The 8,659-nt window shown below is 42.0% G+C and overlaps 1 long non-coding RNA gene across 1 annotated transcript in view; it reads left to right on the top strand.

Moving 5' to 3' along the window:
- Positions 1-611: 611 nt before the first annotated feature.
- The window catches only part of LOC128696459 (uncharacterized), a 29,682-nt gene continuing 21,634 nt past the window's right edge, over positions 612-8,659 (top strand). The window contains exons 1-2 of the long non-coding RNA XR_008408165.2: positions 612-819; positions 962-1,031. This is a non-coding gene — a long non-coding RNA (uncharacterized lncRNA). The remainder of the gene's footprint in view (positions 820-961; positions 1,032-8,659) is intronic.

Here is an 8,659-nt window from a genome sequence, read left to right as displayed (position 1 = left end):
GTGTGTATTTAGTGACAGGAAAATTCTTACATTTGCATTGATAGTCCCTGGTTCAGGGGCTGATTACAAGTTTTTGTTTGGGCTGTTTGGAAGCAACTGCAATAAACGTGGATAGTGAATGACCTGTCAGCTTGTTCAACAGTTACTTCCTTATTGAATAGTTAGACCAAGAATATATATATATATATATATATATATATATATATATATATATATATATATATATATATATATATATATATATATATATATATATATATATATATATGGTAACCGCTAAATCAGCACTTGGGAAATGGAGTATGGAATGGGGTATGGGTTATGGAGTGTATATCTAATTTCATGCCTCAAAAACTCTGTGCTACTTTAAAGTGCCTGTTGCATACTTATTGAGGAATATGGAGACAGTGATGTGTCAAGTTATCTTATCAAAACTGCTAGGTGGGAGACTAGCGTAGGCACCTTCAGCATTCAAAATTTGACATGGTTATTTCTACCGTGCTCATTATTTTCCAGTTTCCTGTTCGTACGACTGAACCTTTTATCGCCTTTATCTTATATTTATATATTTTTTTCTATTGTGGTATATTATATATTTTTTTTTTTTTTGACAGAGGACACCTTGCTGTAACAGAGAAATTCGCTACAAACCGTATTTGGTCAGTCCACATCTATCTATGCTGGAATACTGCTGTACACTAACAACCTCATTCAAGGCAGACGAAACTGTAGACCTCAGTCTAATCCTACCATAGTTCAGGCCTATCTAAAGTATACTACCAACACACAGGATACACCCCCTAAGTGCCAACTAACAAGGTACCTATTCACTGCTTTGTGAACAGTGGCAATAGGTGAAAGAAACGTGGTCATACGTCTCGCTTATTCAGTCATACTAACAACGTAGTAGCATTCACATAGTATGACTTTCTTTTCACTGTTACTTTGTTTTCCATCTCAGGAAAGGTGGTGGTGCCCTGATGCTGGTGAAGAGCTCTTGATCCAGGGAATTGGGACTACCGTTGGATCAAGTATGAATACCTCGTGTTTCCCAAATGCTGTATGACCCCCCCTCCCCTCCTCAGTGAATTAGCTCTTCTCGTAAATACAATAAAACCATAATAATAAATGATTCCTATCTTGCAATTGTTCTCAGGTGTGCTGAGGCACTTGACCCTTTACCTGTGTTTGTTTTCCTGGTTTGTGAATTAACATAACCTGTGTGTGTGTGTGCGCGCGCTTGCATGCGGCGCATTCTTGTTTGCTTTCGTGTGTGTTTGCGTGTTTTCTGAGTATACAAGTTTTTTTTTTGTGGATGTGTATGTATGTATGTACTTATGCATGTCCGCTGCGCATCTTCTCTGAATAAAGTTATGTTTAACTTGGCAAAATTGAGACATTCTGGTACATGATCCCCAGTTAATATATCTTGCCTGATGCTACACTTAACGCAGTTAATATATCTTGCCTGATGCTACACTTAACGCAGTTAATATATCTTGCCTGATGCTACACTTAACGCAGTTAATATATCTTGCCTGATGCTACACTTAACGCAGTTAATATGTCTTGCCTGATGCTACACTTAACGCAGTTAATATATCTTGTCTGATGCTACGCTTAACGCAGTTAATATATCTTGTCTGATGCTACACTTAACGCAGTTAATATATATTGCCTGATGCTACGCTTAACGCAGTTAATATATCTTGTCTGATGCTACACTTAACGCAGTTAATATATCTTGTCTGATGCTACACTTAACGCAGTTAATATATCTTGTCTGATGCTACACTTAACGCAGTTAATATATCTTGTCTGATGCTACACTTAACGCAGTTAATATATCTTGCCTGATGCTACGCTTAACGCAGTTAATATATCTTGTCTGATGCTACACTTAACGCAGTTAATATATCTTGCCTGATGCTACGCTTAACGCAGTTAATATATCTTGTCTGATGCTACACTTAACGCAGTTAATATATCTTGTCTGATGCTACACTTAACGCAGTTAATATATCTTGTCTGATGCTACACTTAACGCAGTTAATATATCTTGTCTGATGCTACACTTAACGCAGTTAATATATCTTGCCTGATGCTACTACGCTTAACGCAGTTAATATATCTTGTCTGATGCTACACTTAACGCAGTTAATATATCTTGTCTGATGCTACACTTAACGCAGTTAATATATCTTGTCTGATGCTACACTTAACGCAGTTAATATATCTTGTCTGATGCTACACTTAACGCAGTTAATATATCTTGCCTGATGCAAAACTTAAGTATTCAAAATAAAATTTTAAAAGCGTTTTGTTGTTGATTGATCAGACAGCATAGTAGCCTCGCTCTGTCCACAGTATGGATATGGGGTACACAAACTAGCCGCTTCTGTCCACAGGATGGATATGGGGTACACAAACTAGCCGCTTCTGTCCACAGGATGGATATGGGGTACACAAACTAGCCGCTTCTGTCCACAGTATGGATATGGGGTACACAAACTAGCCGCTTCTGTCCACAGGATGGATATGGGGTACACAAACTAGCCGCTTCTGTCCACAGGATGGATATGGGGTACACAAACTAGCCGCTTCTGTCCACAGGATGGATATGGGGTACACAAACTAGCCGCTTCTGTCCACAGGATGGATATGGGGTACACAAACTAGCCGCTTCTGTCCACAGGATGGATATGGGGTACACAAACTAGCCGCTTCTGTCCACAGGATGGATATGGGGTACACAAACTAGCCGCTTCTGTCCACAGGATGGATATGGGGTACACAAACTAGCCGCTTCTGTCCACAGTATGGATATGGGGTACACAAACTAGCCGCTTCTGTCCACAGTATGGATATGGGATACACAAACTAGCCGCTTCTGTCCACAGGATGGATATGAGGTACACAAACTAGCCGCTTCTGTCCACAGTATGGATATGGGGTACACAAACTAGCCGCTTCTGTCCACAGGATGGATATGGGGTACACAAACTAGCCGCTTCTGTCCACAGGATGGATATGGAATACACAAACTAGCCGCTTCTGTCCACAGGATGGATATGAGGTACACAAACTAGCCGCTTCTGTCCACAGTATGGATATGGGATACACAAACTAGCCGCTTCTGTCCACAGTATGGATATGGGATACACAAACTAGCCGCTTCTGTCCACAGTATGGATATGGGATACACAAACTAGCCGCTTCTGTCCACAGGATGGATATGAGGTACACAAACTAGCCGCTTCTGTCCACAGTATGGATATGGGGTACACAAACTAGCCGCTTCTGTCCACAGGATGGATATGGGGTACACAAACTAGCCGCTTCTGTCCACAGGATGGATATGGGATACACAAACTAGCCGCTTCTGTCCACAGGATGGATATGAGGTACACAAACTAGCCGCTTCTGTCCACAGTATGGATATGGGATACACAAACTAGCCGCTTCTGTCCACAGTATGGATATGGGATACACAAACTAGCCGCTTCTGTCCACAGTATGGATATGGGATACACAAACTAGCCGCTTCTCTCCACAGTATGGATATGAGGTACACAAACTAGCCGCTTCTGTCCACAGTATGGATATGGGGTACACAAACTAGCCGCTTCTGTCCACAGGATGGATATGGTGTACACAAACTAGCCGCTTCTGTCCACAGTATGGATATGGGATACACAAACTAGCCGCTTCTGTCCACAGTATGGATATGAGGTACACAAACTAGCCGCTTCTGTCCACAGTATGGATATGAGGTACACAAACTAGCCGCTTCTGTCCACAGTATGGATATGAGGTACACAAACTAGCCGCTTCTGTCCACAGTATGGATATGAGGTACACAAACTAGCCGCTTCTGTCCACAGTATGGATATGGGGTACACAAACTAGCCGCTTCTGTCCACAGTATGGATATGGGGTACACAAACTAGCCGCTTCTGTCCACAGGATGGATATGGGGTACACAAACTAGCCGCTTCTGTCCACAGGATGGATATGGGGTACACAAACTAGCCGCTTCTGTCCACAGTATGGATATGGGGTACACAAACTAGCCGCTTCTGTCCACAGGATGGATATGGGGTACACAAACTAGCCGCTTCTGTCCACAGTATGGATATGGGGTACACAAACTAGCCGCTTCTGTCCACAGGATGGATATGGGGTACACAAACTAGCCGCTTCTGTCCACAGGATGGATATGAGGTTCACAAACTAGCCGCTTGGGTAGAATAATCTAACCTTTAGATGGACGCAGTTGCAACCTAAGCGTAAATATATTCTTTAATCTCCAGTGTTTAGACTTAGTATGTTGCAGTGTTCTTCCCAGTTCACCAATTTGTCAAAGGATTAGCCAATTATGGCTAATCAGCTAATTGCCAACTGCATGACAAGTTACCAAACTGGTTTGAGTGAAGAGGAGAATGAAGTAAACTAGAACACGGTTGTCCTTCACTCAGAACACGGCTATCCTTCACTCAGAACACGGCTATCCTTCACTCAGAACACGGCTATCCTTCACTCAGAACACTGGTGTCCTTCACTCAGAACACTGGTGTCCTTCACTCAGAACACGGCTATCCTTCACTCAGAACACGGCTATCCTTCACTCAGAACACGGCTATCCTTCACTCAGAACACGGCTATCCTTCACTCAGAACACTGGTGTCCTTCACTCAGAACACGGCTATCCTTCACTCAGAACACTGGTGTCCTTCACTCAGAACACGGCTGTCCTTCACTCAGAACACTGGTGTCCTTCACTCAGAACACGGCTATCCTTCACTCAGAACACTGGTGTCCTTCACTCAGAACACGGCTGTCCTTCACTCAGAACACGGCTGTCCTTCACTCAGAACACGGCTGTCCTTCACTCAGAACACGGCTGTCCTTCACTCAGAACACGGCTGTCCTTCACTCAGAACACGGGTGTCCTTCACTCAGAACACGGCTATCCTTCACTCAGAACACTGGTGTCCTTCACTCAGAACACGGCTATCCTTCACTCAGAACACTGGTGTCCTTCACTCAGAACACGGCTATCCTTCACTCAGAACACGGCTATCCTTCACTCAGAACACTGGTGTCCTTCACTCAGAACACGGCTATCCTTCACTCATAACACGGCTATCCTTCACTCATAACACGGCTAATCTTCACTCAGACTCACCCAACCAAGTCATTTTACTTAAGATCACCCAACCAAGTTTCTATTTAACATGAATTTAGCAGCATGGGTGTGTGTGTGTGTGTGTGTTTCTGTTTGCATCTCTCCGTTCTTTTCTCTCTCTCTCTCTCTCTCTCTCTCTCTCTCTCTCTCTCTCTCTCTCTCTCTCTCTCTCTCTCTCTCTCTCTCTCTCTCTCTCTCTCTTTATTTTCTTGTTAGTTTGCCAGCGTAAGTGCGTGCAAATATAATCTATAATACATGTATTCTGAGTATATTTGTATAGTGGTTGTGGTAGAGAATGACAATTCTGTAAGCTAATACAAGGCACACTGTGGTTCGAACAGACTGCGTACTGTTAGCACTAACAGCCTTATTGATATGAGGGCTGACAATAAGTAGGCCTTGTCTGGGGCCGGGCGGTGACCCTGGAATCGACTACAGTGCATTTGGTTTCCAACGTATTTGATCGCAAAGATGCATCGTGCGTGTTCACCCTGTCACAATTCATGGAATCGATTTCTGGGGTCGCCGCCTCCGCGGCCTGGTCCCAGACCAGGACTCCCGGCTTGTCGACCTGATCTACCTGGGTGGTGGTGCCAACCGCACTATGTTCAAATTATGGACCACTGCTCGGCTCATCAGTAACTCAGCATGGCAAGTATTTGAAGAGATAGTAAATTTTGGTTAATTGACATTAAGGTACCGTAGCATAAACTGACCGAAATTAGGCTTAGCTAATCTAACCTTAGCTATCCTAACTGAAGTGTATTTACTAAGCCAATTGATTGGTCACGAATACATAACGAAAATCGTCGTAAGTACACTAAGTGAAATGCGTCAGCGAACGAACGAAGCTGTAAGGTTTGTTGGAGCAGACTAATACCTTTACGAATGTAAGTTATAAGTTTCTTAACGACATTATAGCAGATTCTGCCTATACCCCTCAGACACTGACTTGACCCTAAGAGACTTCTGGAGGAATCACTTCACTATCCTCCATTGCATAAGCATTATAGGTAAGGCTTGGCAGGAAGTAACTTCCAGGACTTTGAACTCTGCTTGGAGAAAATTGTGGCCAGAATGTGTCCAAGAGAAGGATTTTGAAGGGTTTGAGGCTGACCCTGACCCTGTTTATCCTCTGCCTGTTGTGGAATCTATTGTGTCTTTGGGGAAGTCCATGGGGTTGGAGGTGAGTGACGAGGATGTGGAAGAGTTGGTGGAGGACCACAGGGAAAAGCTAACCACTGAAGAGCTGCAAGACCTTCATCTGCAACAGCAACAGACCAAGCTGAGGAAATTGCTTTAGAGGAGGAAGAGAGAGGGAAGAATGTGTCTTCTTCAGTGATTAAGGACATCTGTGCAAAGTGGAGTGAGTTGCAAAGTTTTGTGGAGAAATATCACCCCGATGAAGCTCAAACAAGCCATATCTGCAACATGTTCAGTGACAAAACCTTGTCCCACTTCAGGCAAATCTTAGAGATGCCAGAAACAAACCGCCCTGGACATTTTTTTTTTTGTGCGACAAGGGTGCAGTGACTCAAGCTGGTCCAAGTACCAGTAAAAAAGAAAGAAGGGAAGTAACCCCAGAGAGGGCTTTGATACCTGAAGTCCTTATGGAGGTGGATTCCCCTTCCAAACAACCCCAACTCCCTCTCCCCTCCTTGTCTTCTTCAATACGCCAACAAGAGTCCTCAATAAAGGTGTGTAATGTTTATTTATCATTAAAATTTGTGCTTTATATTTATTTCTCATTGTTTTCTGTATGTAAAACTATAGTTAATCTTTAAAAAATGTATTTTTTCTTAATATTTTTGGGTATCTGGAACGGATTAATTGTATTTACATTAATTCTTATGGAAAATATTACTCCGGTTTTCGGACTTTTTGGATTTAGGCCGACCTTCTGGAATAGATTACAGCCGAAATCCGGGGTTCCACTGATATATATATATATATATATATATATATATATATATATATATATATATATATATATATATATATAAAATATAAAATATATATATATAATATATATATATATATATATATATATATATATATATATATATATATATATATATATGTATATTATATATATTATATATTATATATATATATATATATATATATATATATATATATATATATATATATATATATTATATATCTATATATATATATATATATACATATATATCTATATATATATATATATATATTTTTTTTTTTATTTTTTATTATCACACCGGCCGATTCCCACCAAGGCAGGGTGGCCCGAAAAAGAAAAACTTTCACCATCATTCACTCCATCACTGTCTTGCCAGAAGGGTGCTTTACACTACAGTTTTTAAACTGCAACATTAACACCCCTCCTTCAGAGTGCAGGCACTGTACTTCCCATCTCCAGGACTCAAGTCCGGCCTGCCGGTTTCCCTGAATCGCTTCATAAATGTTACTTTGCTCACACTCCAACAGCACGTCAAGTATTAAAAACCATTTGTCTCCATTCACTCCTATCAAACACGCTCACGCATGCCTGCTGGAAGTCCAAGCCCCTCGCACACAAAACCTCCTTTACCCCCTCCCTCCAACCCTTCCTAGGCCGACCCCTACCCCGCCTTCCTTCCACTACAGACTGATACACTCTTGAAGTCATTCTGTTTCGCTCCATTCTCTCTACATGTCCGAACCACCTCAACAACCCTTCCTCAGCCCTCTGGACAACAGTTTTGGTAATCCCGCACCTCCTCCTAACTTCCAAACTACGAATTCTCTGCATTATATTCACACCACACATTGCCCTCAGACATGACATCTCCACTGCCTCCAGCCTTCTCCTCGCTGCAACATTCATCACCCACGCTTCACACCCATATAAGAGCGTTGGTAAAACTATACTCTCATACATTCCCCTCTTTGCCTCCAAGGACAAAGTTCTTTGTCTCCACAGACTCCTAAGTGCACCACTCACTCTTTTTCCCTCATCAATTCTATGATTCACCTCATCTTTCATAGACCCATCCGCTGACACGTCCACTCCCAAATATCTGAATACGTTCACCTCCTCCATACTCTCTCCCTCCAATCTGATATTCAATCTTTCATCACCTAATCTTTTTGTTATCCTCATAACCTTACTCTTTCCTGTATTCACCTTTAATTTTCTTCTTTTGCACACCCTACCAAATTCATCCACCAATCTCTGCAACTTCTCTTCAGAATCTCCCAAGAGCACAGTGTCATCAGCAAAGAGCAGCTGTGACAACTCCCACTTTGTGTGTGATTCTTTATCTTTTAACTCCACGCCTCTTGCCAAGACCCTCGCATTTACTTCTCTTACAACCCCATCTATAAATATATTAAACAACCACGGTGACATCACACATCCTTGTCTAAGGCCTACTTTTACTGGGAAAAAATTCCCCTCTTTCCTACATACTCTAACTTGAGCCTCACTATCCTCGTAAAAACTCT

Source organism: Cherax quadricarinatus, chromosome 47 (genome assembly GCF_038502225.1).
Source record: "Cherax quadricarinatus isolate ZL_2023a chromosome 47, ASM3850222v1, whole genome shotgun sequence".
NCBI classification, from domain to species: Eukaryota; Metazoa; Arthropoda; class Malacostraca; order Decapoda; family Parastacidae; genus Cherax; species Cherax quadricarinatus.
The sequence above is the reverse complement of the archived record's forward strand: the minus strand, read 5'-3'. Positions and strand labels throughout refer to the sequence as shown.